This window comes from Triturus cristatus, chromosome 10, assembly GCF_964204655.1.
Source record: "Triturus cristatus chromosome 10, aTriCri1.1, whole genome shotgun sequence".
NCBI lineage: Eukaryota > Metazoa > Chordata > Amphibia > Caudata > Salamandridae > Triturus > Triturus cristatus.
The window spans coordinates 279,796,725-279,811,186 of record NC_140593.1 but is presented as its reverse complement, the minus strand read 5'-3'; the positions used below and the strand labels follow the sequence as shown (position 1 = coordinate 279,811,186).

The window sequence follows — 14,462 nt, the reverse complement described above, 5'->3', positions numbered from 1 at the left end:
CGGGCCCTGATGGGGATCTTTTCCCGGGTAGGGTTCCCCCGCGAGGTCGTGAGCGATCGCGGCACTAATTTTATCTCGAGGTACATGACGTCCCTGTGGCAACAATGTGGAGTGTCCTACAAATTCACTACCCCGTACCATCCCCAGGGGAACGGCCTAGTAGAGAGGTTTAACCGGACTCTGAAAGGGATGATCACCGGCCTAGAAGAGCCCCTCCGGCGTAAGTGGGACGTCCTGCTCCCCTGCCTCTTGTTCGCTTACCGAGAGGTCCCCCAGAAGTCCCTAGGGTTCAGCCCGTTTGAGTTGCTCTATGGACACCCCGTCCGGGGTCCCCTCAGCTTGGTTAAGGAAGGGTGGGAGGCGGCACCCCAGACCACCCCACGAGATGTGTTCCACTATGTTCTGACCCTCCGGAACCAGACCAGGAAGTTCCGAGCACTGGCCGAGGCCAACCTAGAGACAAGCCAAGAAGAGATGAAGCGCTGGTACGACCAGAATGCCACTCTGGTCGAGTTCCAGCCGGGCCAACAAGTATGGGTCATGGCTCCCGTGAAGCCAGGCGCCCTCCAGGACAGGTGGACCGGGCCCTACAAAGTGATTGAGCGGAAGAGCCCAGTCACATACTTGGTGGACGTCCAGTCGCCCCGGGATCCCCTCCGGGTCCTTCACGTGAACCGCCTCAAGCCTCACTTCGTGCGGACAGAACTAAGCCTCCTGCTGGCCACCGATGATGGGGCCAAAGATGAGTCCGATCCCCTCCCGGACCTCCTGTGTGTCAAGGAGCAGGATGGCTCCGTGGAGGGAGTGAATCTCTCCCCAGCTCTCACTAACCAGCAGCAAGAGGACTGCCGCCAGCTACTAGGACAATTTGCCGACCTCTTCTCCCTGATCCCCCGAGTCACCGACTGGTGTGTCCATGACGTGGACACCGGGGACAGCCCACCGGTGAGACACCGAGCCTACCGGGTCCCCGACCGGGTCCGGTCCTGCATTCAAGCTGAAGTCTCAAAGATGTTGACCATGGGAGTGATCGAGCCATCTGACAGTCCCTGGGCCAGCCCCGTGGTCCTGGTCCCGAAGGCAGCGGCCCCCGGTGTCGCCCCCGAGCTCCGGTTCTGAGTGGACTACCGAGGGCTCAATGACGTCACCCAAGCCGATGCCCACCCCATCCCACGAGCCGACGAGCTCATTGACCGACTCGGGGCAGCACGGTTCCTCAGCACCTTCGACCTCACCTGCGGATACTGGCAGATTGCGCTCACCGAGGGGGCCAAGGAGCGGTCTGCCTTCTCCACCCCAGATGGGCATTACCGCTTCCGCGTAATGCTCTTCAGAATGAAAAATGCCCCGGCCACCTTCCAGCGACTGGTAAACAGAGTCCTGGCCGGGCTAGAACAGTTCAGCGCGGCATATCTGGACGGCATCGCCGTTTTCAGTTCCGAATGGGGTGAGCACCTCCAGCACCTCCGGAGGGTGCTAACCGCCCTGCGCCAGGCAGGCCTGACAGTAAAAGCCAGCAAGTGCCAAATTGGACAAGGATCAGTAGTCTACCTGGGGCACCAGGTCGGGAGTGGCCAGGTCGCCCCTCTACAACCAAAAATCGACGCCATCGTGGCCTGGGAACCCCCCACCACCCAAACGGAGGTCCGAGCCTTTCTGGGCCTCACTGGCTACTACCGCAGATTCATCCAGGGGTATGGCAGCCTTGTCGGCCCCCTCACAGAACTCACATCCAAAAAACAGCCAAAAAAGGTTCAGTGGACAACCGCCTGCCAGGAGGCGTTCGATGCCCTAAAGAAGGCCATGTGCACGGCCCCCGTCCTCCAGGCTCCCGACTACTCCAAGGAGTTTGTAGTCCAGACCGATGCCTCCGAGCATGGCATTGGGGCCGTCCTGTCCCAGATGAATGACCAAGGCCTGGACCAGCCCGTCGCCTTCCTCAGTCGGCGGCTGTTACCCAGAGAACAGCGATGGAGTACCATTGAGCGCGAAGCCTTTGCCGTGGTCTGGGCACTCAAGAAACTACGCCCTTACCTGTTCGGCACCCATTTCAAAGTCCAAACCGATCATCGGCCCTTGCGATGGCTCATGCAGATGCGGGGAGAAAACCCCAAGCTACTGCGGTGGTCAATCTCCCTTCAGGGGATGGATTTCACCGCGGAACACCGTCCTGGGACGGACCACGCCAACGCCGATGGCCTCTCCCGGTTCTTCCGCCTCAGCGAAGAGAACCCCCCAAGATGATGGGCAGTTCTCTCCGGCTTTCAGCTGGGGGGGACGCGTGTTGGACCCGGCCTCGTAACATGGCTCTACTGGTCCCCACATCACCTAACCTGTTGCCGGCGGCCCCAATCCCCCGGCCTCACCAAGCCTTTCCACGAGAACACACGCACTCAACCCGGACACCCTCGTCCATGGCCTCTCTCCTTTCGGCCACCCCGGGCCCGCGTGCCCACTCCATGCACCAAGATGGCCGCCCGGCCCCAGCGCGACCCGGGCCTAGAGGCGCCACTCCGGCTGGAGGACACCCCGCTTCCAGGGGTTGAGAGAGGGAGGAGCAGTTTCTATCGCACCTCTGAAACTCCCCTGGGACGATGGGTTTCGATCGGCCCTCCGGCCTCCCTGAAGGCTGGCTCCACGCCTGCTGGGTGTCTGGGACTCCTCCCGACCCGGCCTGAAAGGATCAAAAGACAATGGCAGGAAGCCCCCGACAAGCGACCCCCAGGTGACAAGACCCCTGCCTGCACAGACTCCGGACATCAAAGGGGGGTCGACCTATAACCAGGGGTGCTCTGGGACTGTCCGGCAGATTCGACGCTGGAACAACGAGAGCCTGCTGACGTGGTCGCGGCTCCTGGAAACTTAGAACTACCTGAGCCCTGCTGAGTGACTCGCGGCTCCCCGAAGATCGTAAGACCTCCGAACTTGTACCTGAGCCCTGCTGAGTGACTCGCGGCTCCCTGAAGATCGTAAGACCTCCGAACTTGTACCTGAGCCCTGCTGAGTGACTCGCGGCTCCCCGAAGATCGTAAGACCTCCGAACTTGTACCTGAGCCCTGCTGAGTGACTCGCGGCTCCCTGAAGATCGTAAGACCTCCGAACTTGTACCTGAGCCCGCTGAGTGACTCGCGGCTTCCACAGACTCCACTGGTCCCGCCGGACCCCACGACAACCAGCCTACCCCCCAGCTCGAGGATTGTGAGCTGTGCGCCGGGTACATCCTTACCTTGAACTTTTGTGCCAAAGACTGTCCCGCTACCCCCTATCCCTTCCGAGACTCATTGAGCCCGCGCTCTCCTTGTACATATTTGCAGTGCTAACCTATTTGATAAAGATTGGTTCCTGAGAACGCACGGTGTGTTGTTTCTGTGTCGTGTGGTGCCCGAAGTACGATCCTCGATACGAGACTTCTCCACCTGAGGAGTCTCCCGCCAGTGCCCGGCTACGATACTCGAGGGTGGGTCTCAGGGTAGTCAGGACTCCCTTCCGGGCTCCTCTGAGGTCGCCGTCTAACAGTGGAGGTGTCTGAGTGGTTAATGGAAAGAGATGTGGCCATTCAGATAGATGGGTCTGAGTTGTGTAGTGCTTTGAATGTGTGTGTGAAGAGTTTGAATTGAGTACATTTGTGTATTGGGAGCCAGTGTAGTTCCCTGAGTTGTGGTGTGATGTGGGTTCTGTGTGGGAGGTAAAGAACAAGTCTAGCTGCCGAGTTCTGGATGATTTGTAGTCTTCTAGTGAGTTGCTTGGTGATCTCTGCATGCAGGGTGTTTGACATAGTCAAAACTGTTAGTTACCAGGGCATGAGGGACAGTTTTTCTAGTATTGCTTAGGAGCCATTTGAAGATTTTCCTCAGCATCTTCAAAGTGTGAAAGCAAGGTGCAGTAACAGTGCTGACTCGTGGGGTCATGTCCAATTTGCTGTTGATGATTATTCCAAGTATCCTGGTGTGGGTTTTGAGTGTGGATGCGGGACTGAGTTTGGCTGGTCACCAGTTGGAGTCCCAAGGTGAGTTATTCTTGCCGCAGATCACTACTTCTGTCTTGTCAGTGTTGCGATTGAGACTCCATTCATCAGAGTGAGAAAGGATATTATGTCTGCAACCCTTATGGACTACACTCTGCCAAATTTAGACATGACCGGCAGCCCAGTGGTCATATATGTATATTGGAAGGAACTACTGTCACAGGGTTTTTTTTCAATCTACAAAAAGTTTGGGGGACAACTGCGATGAGTTTTGAAGGTTGTTCAACAAAATTTCCCAACTTTTTAGTTTTCCTGAAACACCCACAGCTGGAGTTAACTTTTGAAAAATAAAAAACTATTAAATCCTACAACATGAGAGTTTTATCCCAGAGTCTGGGTACTTATTGTTTTTTCCTGGTATGATGCCTTTCCTCTGATGGTACCTAATCAGTCGGGACATTGGAGAAAGCTGTCTCTTGACAGAGCCAGAAGGCGATACATTGACACATAACTTAAGATCTACCCATCACTAAATGAGGCAGACAGACAAGAGTTTGGTGAGCAGCCCTCCACACTCTAGATCAGGCCCATAACCTTTACATTTCATGGTCATCTAGTCCTCGTATTAGTCACACACATGCATGCACAGTGCATCTTGCCTTATGTCTTAAGGTTTGTTAACAATGACCAGAAATGTCTAACACGTATCAGATCACTAATTGCTTATGGATAAGGAATGCGGCAGTCTGGTGACTTTTTGATGAAAGTAGTTTAATATCACAATCCGTTCAGCGAAATGGTTATAATCAATGAGAAAGATCGTTCTGTGAGCTAATTCATCTGCTGCTTAGAATAGTGTGCAACCTGCAGATCCCATGATTAACTTCAAGCAAGCAGTGATTAATTTGCAAAAAGGTAAGTGCCAGGGCCCTTCTCCGGAGGCCACTGCATCTTGCACAACCCATTACCTCTGTCAGAGCTGACAATGACAGAACTACTAACCACCACACTCCTACAAGTGTGACAATTCAGACTATTCCAGGAATAAGAATGTTGTCAGCGGTGTAGTGTCCCATGATCATGCGCAGTAGGAAGCTTGTAGTCCTTGGCAGACTCCTTTCTAAGTTACTTAATCAGTTGGGGTGTGTCTTTGTGTGGTCAATAAAGTTTATGACATCATGCGTTCAGTTAACAGTTGAATGCTGTAAAATAAGGATGTGTTACAGATCTATGTGAGCGACATGATCATTTTTGTGCTCCAGAGATGGGAAAGACGCTATATCTAGTGATGAGTAGGGGATACATGCCCCGAGTAACTTAGACTGCTCTCCCTGAAAGTTTGCTGTGGTCCAGCAAACTGCTCGGTGTTACCAAAGAAACAATCTACGGTTGGCATATTCTGGAGTTAAAACATCGATCTAGCTCCTACAAGGCCAGCAAAGAAGGTGAAGACCCTACCGAGGAGCACAGTTAGAAATCCCACCAAAAGAGCACTGGCAATGCCGAAAGAAGAGATACAGTGCACAGTGCAACATAGAGCCATCGTCCGTACAAAGCAGAAGCGCTAAAGGCAGCAACAACCAGATGCAAGAAAGCGCCTAAAGCAGAGACGACTAGGGACAAAGAAACACAAGAGACAGTGACAATCAGGTACAAGAAACAAGAGTCTACTCACTGGTCAAGAGTTTAAGGACTTTCTTAGTCGCTTGAACTTCCAGCATTAGAAAAGCACACCTCTCTGGCCACAGGCAAATGGTGTTGTGGAATGATTTATCGGCACCCTGAAGAAAGTGGTTCAGCATACTGTGCTAGAAGGAATTTATCTCATCAGCCTTATGTCCAGCTCTGTGTGCTTATCGGTCAACTCCCCATTCTACAACAGGTGAAAGCCTGGCACCTTGCTGTTTGAGAAAGCTACTGGGACCACGTTACTGCTTGATTTTAACTTTTGCGTTTAGCAGGGATATTGGGCGATATGATCTGTATCACTACGATGGATGCTAGTCTCTGGTCTTTGGGGAAAGCGCAATAGACTTGCTATCTAGGTACATTTCAAGGAGGTACGGTCCAACCTTAGTTGTTGTTCCTTTAAGAAGCTCAATCGGTAGACTGCTGGGGCCTCTCGCTTTACCTGATTGTATGCTAAGTATAGCGGTTGTTATCTCTTCAACCGTGATGTCACCTCCCAGCAGTTGCTGGTCTTCTGGGATTAGTGCAGGGATTCGTATGTCGGTTATTTTGTTAAGCAATTCCTCAATGGTGTCTGCTACGGCCGGTGAATATAGTTGTGTGTACTGTGTAATACTCTGCAAACCCTTCTGCTATGCGTTGCGGGTCATACAAACAGGTTCCAGTCTGATCATTTATTGTTTTGACCCAGCGATATGCCCTTTCCTCCCTGTCGAGCCATACTAAGAGTTTGCTCGTTCTGTCCCCCTGCTCGTATATTTTGAATAACGTGGCCTGGTGTCTACTCCTGCCCATCTCATTAGCAAGGTCTCTGTATTCTTTACGCCTAATTTCTAGGATATGGTTCTCGGTCTCATCTCGGGTGACCCTTAATGCCTGTTCCTGAGTTAGTATATCTTGTTCTAGTTCGATAAAGTGTCTGTCTTTCTCTTTCATGAGACCAACTGTGAACGGGAGCGCCCTTCCCTTAATTGCTGCCTTATAGGCCTCCCACAGAATCTGTGGTGCCGACTGTACTGTCCCTACGTTTCTGGAAGAGTAGTATTCCGTATCCTTGACCAGAGCGTCTTTAATATGCGGAACTGAAAGGCACCGTGGATTTATGGTAAGTGTCCTACGGGCATGGGTAACTTTTGTGGTATATTTCGTCTTTATGGGTGCATGGTCTGAGATGCCCCTCACTAGGTGTTGTATCTCACCTAAGTTGTGTGAAGTGTTGGCTAAAGTTAGCATATGGTCAATACGAGATTGACTTTTGTGAGAAGCCGAATAGTACGTATTTTGCAGTAACTGTGGGTGCGCAGCCCGTCATATATCTACCAGGCCCAGTGCAGCTGTAAATTCAGCCAGTGTGTTTTGTGTTCCTGTAGTACTTCTTGGGGGCATCTATCTGCTTGGTCACAGAGTGTCATGTTAAAGTGGCCACCGACAATTATATCTCCTACCAGTAGTGCGAGAATCATCCTACTCAATTCTGGCAACACCATTTTATGTAGTGCAGGTGGTACGTACACCAAGAGGATGCTTATCATCCTACACTTCCAGGATGGGCAACCATAAATGGAAGATTCTTCTTCATTAGTATCCCGACCCCTCTGGACCAGGTCATGAGTCCGGAGTAAACCATAAGCTTATATCCCCATCTGTCAAGGGCCTTACAAGTGTTTCCAATGGGATGGGTCTCCTGCAATTGGATTACGTCTGCCGCCTGTTATATATATTGTAGCACCACCACCCTCTTAATCTTAATCTCCCAAGCCATTAACATTCCAGGAGAGCAGGGTCAACGTTTTCTCGAGTCTCATATTACCCAGGGGATCTCTAGCTGTCATTATGATTGTATGGGGTGTACCCTGGTCTTCCAGTTCCTACCATACTTTGAGGCCAAGACCACCTCATATGTGCCATTAATAGGTCAAGTGTTTGTGGGCAATGGTGAGTATATAGTATGCAAAACAAATGATGTTCAGCAGCAACTGAGCGCAGTGACAATATGGTGAACACTGTGACGCATAATAGCAAACTTAAACTACCTGCAACTTCCCCCAACCACCCCCGCCTCCCTGCATGATGGACTTCAAACTAGCCATCACTTCAACAATGCAGAGCGCCCTTCACCCATCCTTCCCAATTTTGGAGGGGATGTATTCCATCAAGGCCAGCCCCCCCCAAGCAAGAATACATATTGCAACTGTTTCTGACTATATTGGAATAGTGTTTGCACTCAGCCATCTCTAGTCCAGAGTATCATTGCCACGTCCCTTCAGCGGTGGCTGTTAATCATCTCTGAGCTTGGTCAAACCTTTGGCAATCTGGCTAGGGGCCGTGTCTGGTGTACGACCAGCAGCTGTACCCTCTTCTGACCAGTTTCATTGAGTCTCCAGCCGTTCTGTGTCTGTGGCATCACTTTTTTCACACTCCGATGTTGTAACTCTGCGTTCCTATCCCAACTGTCTCCAACGTCTGTCAGAGTTCTTCGGTTCTCCGACTTTTCGCCAGCCATCCAGCCACTCTCAGACCACCTCCGAGTCTGTGAAGAACCATGCTCTGCCCTCAGCCTACACCCTATGGGGACAACATTGCATAGAGCATCTCCCTATCTCTGAGGGCCTTCTTAACTTCCAGGAAATTTCTACGCCTATTTTTGGACACTCAGAATGAAGTCCGAAAAAAGATAATAGTGTTATTCTCAACCTTGATCGGAGGAGCACATCACTCAGTTTGCAGGATTACATTCCGGTCACGGAAGTTGAACACTCTGGCCACAATAGGCTTGGGAGGTTGTCCAGGCTTAGGTTTACCTCCTGGGACCCGGTGACTACGTTAAATCGAAAATTATTGGGAGTGAGCTTTTAGTTGGAGCCACTGTGTGACAAGTTCTTCAACAAAGAGATCCAATGCCTGTCCTTCCGCCCTCTCGGGAACTCTAATAATTAGCACAGTGTTCCTTCTGGCTAGTCCTTCATAGTCATTTAGTTGCTCTACAAGTGCTCGGCTGGTATTCTGCAGTTCCCGGACCTGTTTCTCAAAATCTTTGGACACAGTAACTAGATTCTGAGTGACTCCTTCCACCTCCGTTACACGGTCGCTCATTTTATGAAAATCTGCCCTAATGAGGCCAACCTCGATGGAGATGGAATCCATACCGGATTCTAAGGAAGTATGTACCGCAGTGACAGCGGTGAGAATGTCCTGTAAGGTAGAGTCATTTTGTGCCAGTGGCGATTCCTTAGTTCCAGGCTGCAAGTCACCTGCATCTCTGGTTTCTCCTAGTTCTTTAGCCACACTATTTTGTCCAGTGTGGGCTGGTGGGAGCCACGACTACCTTTGCTGCTGGACATGGCGACCCCACGCAGGAGTTCGGGCAGTGTCACATGAGTGGCAAGGGGGGGGGGCTGCGTTGGTGTCCCAGTGTTTAACCATCACCTGCCTGGGCTTGTTACCCCGTCGGCCTAGACTACGCCGGCAGCCGATGTCCCCTTCCAGCGAATCGTGTCACAGCCCCGTCTTTAGGGATGGCACAGCGGGAGTATAGTTCCGATAGGGCCAGTCAGCTTCCTGCACGAAGTTATGCACCGATGGGACAGAGGTCCTCCCACTGGCTAGGCACCAGAAAATAGGCGATGCCGCCAGTGGTAGTCAGAATTGAAAGCTTCCACTGGTGTGTGTGCCCAGTATTTCTGCCTGCAATATGGTCATACACTATGTGCGTGGATCACTTTCCCTTGCCGGGTAATGTTTAAGAGTTATTGTCTTGCAGGTCGCCAAGGCGTTTCTACCCCTCTCCACAGTCTAATGTCTGCTGCATTGTTTGGCTGGGCCCGGTCATCTTGGACGTCCCAGCTCTCACCTCACAGTCGATAATGCCGCTGATTCAAGCACCACTGCTCCGCCCTCCAACTGCCGTCCTTTGGATGTACACATCTACATGCCGGGCCCCCTTGATTCCCCACAACGCGGAGTCCTTGTGTCCGGGAACAGAGTGGGCCGTCAAGATGACTTCAGTCTCTCCCACCCGGCCGTAGGCTTACGCGAGTCCGGGGTTGCAGTTCTATGGGCAGGCTGCCGGCCGCAGTCAGCCACTGGCAGCATGTTATGTCGGGGGCCCTAGGCCCACATGGTAACGAAGGACTCACACAGACACTGTGAGGATAGTAGGTCAACTGGCCACAAGCACGTGCACTCGGGCCCCTTTTATTAGCCGGGTCACGTCACTTGTGACACCGGTGGTGAATGGGTGTGGGGTGTGTATGTGCCCACTCCCATAGGGGAGTGGCTACTAAACCAGTGCCTGACGAGACACTAGAACGTGTCTCGCAGGACACAACATTCCTTCCAAATTTTAATAAAACAAAAGTTCCCTAGTCCAACCTTTGGGGAGAGATAACAATGAAATATACACCACAGGGTCCATCACTTTGTCGGTTCAGGCATCCAGAAGACAGCAGACCAGGACTGGTGACGCCGACGGTAGCAGGATGATCTCGGCGGGCCTTCATCATTTAACCTGTGTGATTCACGACACGAATGCTTGAAGATGTCCGCGGCACTCTAGTAACGTGTCTGTGGAATCATGCCCTTGGGAACCAGATGGCTTCCTTTCGCTGACATTGAGGATGGTATGTGGTGATTAACAACTGTTCATTAACTGGGTGTGTCACGATCATGGTTGGAGTCCATGGTGAAAGTTCACTGGATTATCTCTGTATAGCCGGAAGTCTCTATGAGGCTGTCTTGCTGTGTCCGGTGACCTATTGGTGGGACAATGTCTCTTCCAGCTCTCCCGCCTGGGGAAGCCCTTCTTCAGGCTTACCACGGGACTGCTAATAGGCTGCTATTAGGGCTGCGTATGTGCCGGCTGGGGGCAGCTGTGAACCGCCAAGGAGCCAGTAGCCAGTCTCTCGCACAAACCTCAAGGGTGTATGGATCTTGGTCAGGACATGCTCTCGCTGCCGCAGTTCAGGTGCAGATCAGGTTAGCAGGTAGCCTCTGAGTTTTCTTGTTGGCTAGTTTGGCAATAGCATAGGACTCCACTCCATGTATCTTCGAGATTGTGTCGGTTGACGCATTTGATGAGGACTGGCATGGTGGCGTTGCCAGCCGTGTGGTGAATCTGGACGATGGCGGGTGACGACTTGCCTTGATGGATGCAGGCATCTAGTCGGGAGTTGATCACCTGAGGTAGGGAGTGGCCAGGTACCTCCATGTTCTCTGGGGAGGCATTGGCATTTGTGAACTTGTGTTTCTGGGCTGTTGGGACTTTGATGACAGAGGAGTGATGAACACGCTGAGGAACGCAAAGCTTGAGACTAGGTTCGCGCAGGCTGTGCGGCTTACTCTCGGACTCCCGCTGTGCGGCTCCCAGTTCCTTCTCGGGCTATCATCCTCTTCCCTTGCTGTTGCTGTGTCAGGACTCACTCCTGTTGTAGCTTGGGTTCTCTTCATCGTCCGGCCCTGCCAATCATGACTTCCCCTTCTGGGCTCAGTTGGTTGTCCGATTCTTGGTGCGGACCCTCCGGTCACACTTCCACGTTTCTTGCTGAGTGCGGTGTCATGCACCTGGCACTGATGACATAGCTGCCATTGGGCCTGGACGACACGTGGTGATGATTAACTAGGAGATGAAGCTTCTGGATGGACGTCGTAGCCACATGATTGCCTCTTCTGGATCTTCTCTTGCACCTCTGGCATTTGCGGTCAGGAGCAGGGATGCCACTCAACTCCAACTGCCGACACTCGGGGCTTGACGGTCTCACTGTGAAGCAAAGGCTTACATGTGGTTCTCCCTTGGTGCTGTCGCCAGGGCCGTCGGTCCACCTTAGTGGCTGTCTGGTGTCTTTGGAGGTGTTCTTGGCTTGTGGTGTTTCGAGTCCTCGTGCTTCTCCTCTCTTGGTCTGACATGCCTACATTTGTCCGGCTCTTCGAGGTGACACACTCTCCACTCTTCTTCTGCTTCTACTCCGGGTGCAGTGACAGGCACCATGTTCTAACAAGGCCAAAGGGTCTATTAACTTCAATCGACTCTTGACCATCCCGGTGAGAATTCAATCGCTCTTTTCAGCTGCATGGCGAGTAGCCGCTCATCTTGGGTGCTCCTTCTTCAGGCAGTTTCTTGATGACCCTACTTCGGGCGTTCCCTCGTCAGGGAATGACTTCCGCGGGCAGTAGTGAGCTAGTGGTGGCGGCTGTCCAGTTGTAGTGTGTGACTCTCCTCTCGTCAGCCTTGGGTCACTGACGACCCTGGTGTGAGGCAGTGTGAGGGAGGACACTGTTCTGCGTTTGGCCCCTTCCAGGCTTCGTTGAGGCGGTGGAGATTCTTCTTGATGCCTTTGGCATTTCCCCTTCTCTTCGAGGGGGTCTTGCTCTCCTGGGCGACTGCCCGTGCAATCAAACTTCTGGGTGCCTTTGTCGCGCACCTCGGACTTGGCGCTCTTCTACCCTCTTCTGGGTATTCGTGCTTCTGTGCGTCTGCGCAACCACTTCTCTGTGCTCTCTCTGTTTGCATCGCTTCGGCGAGATTCTGACAGCGCCCTTCGTTTGCTTCATTGCTGCTGTGGAGATGTATGGGATCTCCCTGTTGATTCCAGCAGTGTTTCTTTTTTCCTTTGGAGAGGACTCTTTCCCTCCTGGGCATTTACTCATGCTGGCACGCCTCTGGGTGCATTCATCACGCACCTCGGACTGCGCATGCTTCATTTCTTCTTGGGCGCCCTCTTCTGGCACTGGGTGTGCCGGCTCTTCCTCCTTGCGGTGGTAGTAGTTCACCGCCAGGGGCATGTAGCGCTCTCTTCTCAATCGCTGTGGCGTTGGGTGCACTCTCTGCATCAGTCTTTCTTGGGCTTTCCCTTTTAGACAGAGGGAAACTGCTTTGGGTGTTGCTCTGCACTTCCCTGCGGGGTTTGTCAGTCTCTTGCCATACCTTGCAGAGGTGATAGGCAGTGCTTGGTTCAGTGACAGGGTCCCGGGGACATGGAAATTCTACGGCCCTTCCTTTGTGTGGACGTGGTTATACTGGGTGCGGCAGGTGATTGCCCTGTGGGATTATTCGGGCCGTCAAATTGCTGATGGATTTCGCTCAGCTCTTTCTTCTACGTCATGAGACGGTTCACTGCCCTTCCTTCGTGCTTGCGTGTATACGCGTGCTCTCGGGGCTTTTACAGTGTCTCTGCACATAGTTGGTGTACAGGCAAACCTTGGTGAGCTGATGCCTCTCACTGACACCTGGCATACCTGTGCAGTCGTGTCCTGTGGATTACAGTGTCGGTATATGGCTGCCGGTGGCTGAGTGGCCTGCGATGCCCTTTGTGTCTTTGGGGGTTTGCTGGCTGGCTGGCTGGCTTGTACAGTCAGTGGCAGCTCTGGGGTTTGTATCAGGTGATAGCATGCCCTGCGTGTCCTGATTCGGCCTGGTTGGCGCGTGTGAGCAGACTGCAGCCGGTAGTTTATGTTCCCAGGGCTCCACGTCTTCCAGGCCTCTCTCTCTAGCCACCTCGCAGCATGCAGAGGGTGCAGGTGTGGTGAGGCAGGCAGCTGGTTGGCACTGCACCAGCTTCACTGGTCCCTCAGGGCTCAGATCGGTCTGTTGCACTAAGATGCTGAGGAGGCAGGTGTAGGGACCTACTTCGTTGGGGTGGTAATGCGGCTCTTCTCATGTGGCGGCTTTTCATCATTGTTGGGCATATATTGGCTCCGGACCTTGTCCCCTTCCCGGGCTGCCTCTTGCGTTGTGCACATAAAACTGTGGTGCACTCAGGCAACCACTAGGTGGCGCTGTGAGTGATTCCCCTCTTCTTTACAGTCTCTCTATGGCTCTCCGGCCACGCGGGGTCTATGGTTTAGCTCACCATGCAGGTGCAGCTTCATTTACACCCCTCACCTCGCAGATCATTGAAACTAAGCATATCCTGTAGCGCATCACGCCCGGACGCGCTATCGCCACTCTCACCAGCTGGAGCAGCTTACCAGGTACAGCCGGAGCTGCCAGCACTTGTGCTGCTTCTTTATCGCTGCTCTTTGGGTTGCAGCGGAGGCGGCGGCAGGAGCGGTGAGCTGCTGATGCTTATGTCTCATGCGCCGTTCCCTGGGGGCACTGCTGACAGTGGGATTTAGGTGTAGGGGCAGACCTGTTGCCATCCATGGGCTGCAGCGTCAGCAAGGCATTGTCACGTGCTGCGGCTTCTTTTCTACCCTCTTTTCTTTTCACACTCGTGAGGGCGTGCAGAACAGTGTTGGGACGCGCCGATTCCGAGTTCCCTGCTGGCGGGGCACCAGGCTGCCATACCCTCGGGCACAGACTTCACGGTGCTCATCCGATAGGGTGGGTCTGCTTTCTCCGCGCAGTTCGCAGCTTCTTGCCTGAACACCTCCCCCCTTAGTCGCTCACATGGCTGTTCTGTGCGGGGGTCATTGGCGCTCTCCCGGGGTTTGAGCAGTCACTGCGAGCAGCTTGGTCTCCATTCATGCTCAGGGCAGACACAGAGAGCTGGACAGCTTGGGGGTGCGTCAGGGTGTGCAGGGGTGACCACTGACCTTGCTGTTGGGCTGGCCGGTTCCAGGGTTATAACAGCGGCCGTGTGAATGTGTCTGCCGGTGCCCTCTGAGACTTCCCCCTTGGCGCCGGTTCAGGCACTAGGCGTCCGCGGCCTTTTCTCCCTCTTGGCCCGGCCTCGAGTCTCGTGCTGGCGTTTGTAGTCAGCTCGCCGGGGTGCCGCGTGCTGTGGGCAGGTTCTCCCCCCACGATGAACGAGGAAGCAGCGCGACAGGCATGCGGGGTTAGCTACCGACCTCGTCGCCAAATGTTATGTCGGGG

General features: G+C 53.2%; 1 protein-coding gene across 1 annotated transcript in view; it reads right to left on the bottom strand.

Moving 5' to 3' along the window:
• Positions 1 to 14,462, bottom strand: part of LOC146789325 (ATP-dependent translocase ABCB1-like) — a 1,722,143-nt gene that overhangs the window by 1,428,234 nt on the left and 279,447 nt on the right. The window lies entirely within an intron of this gene.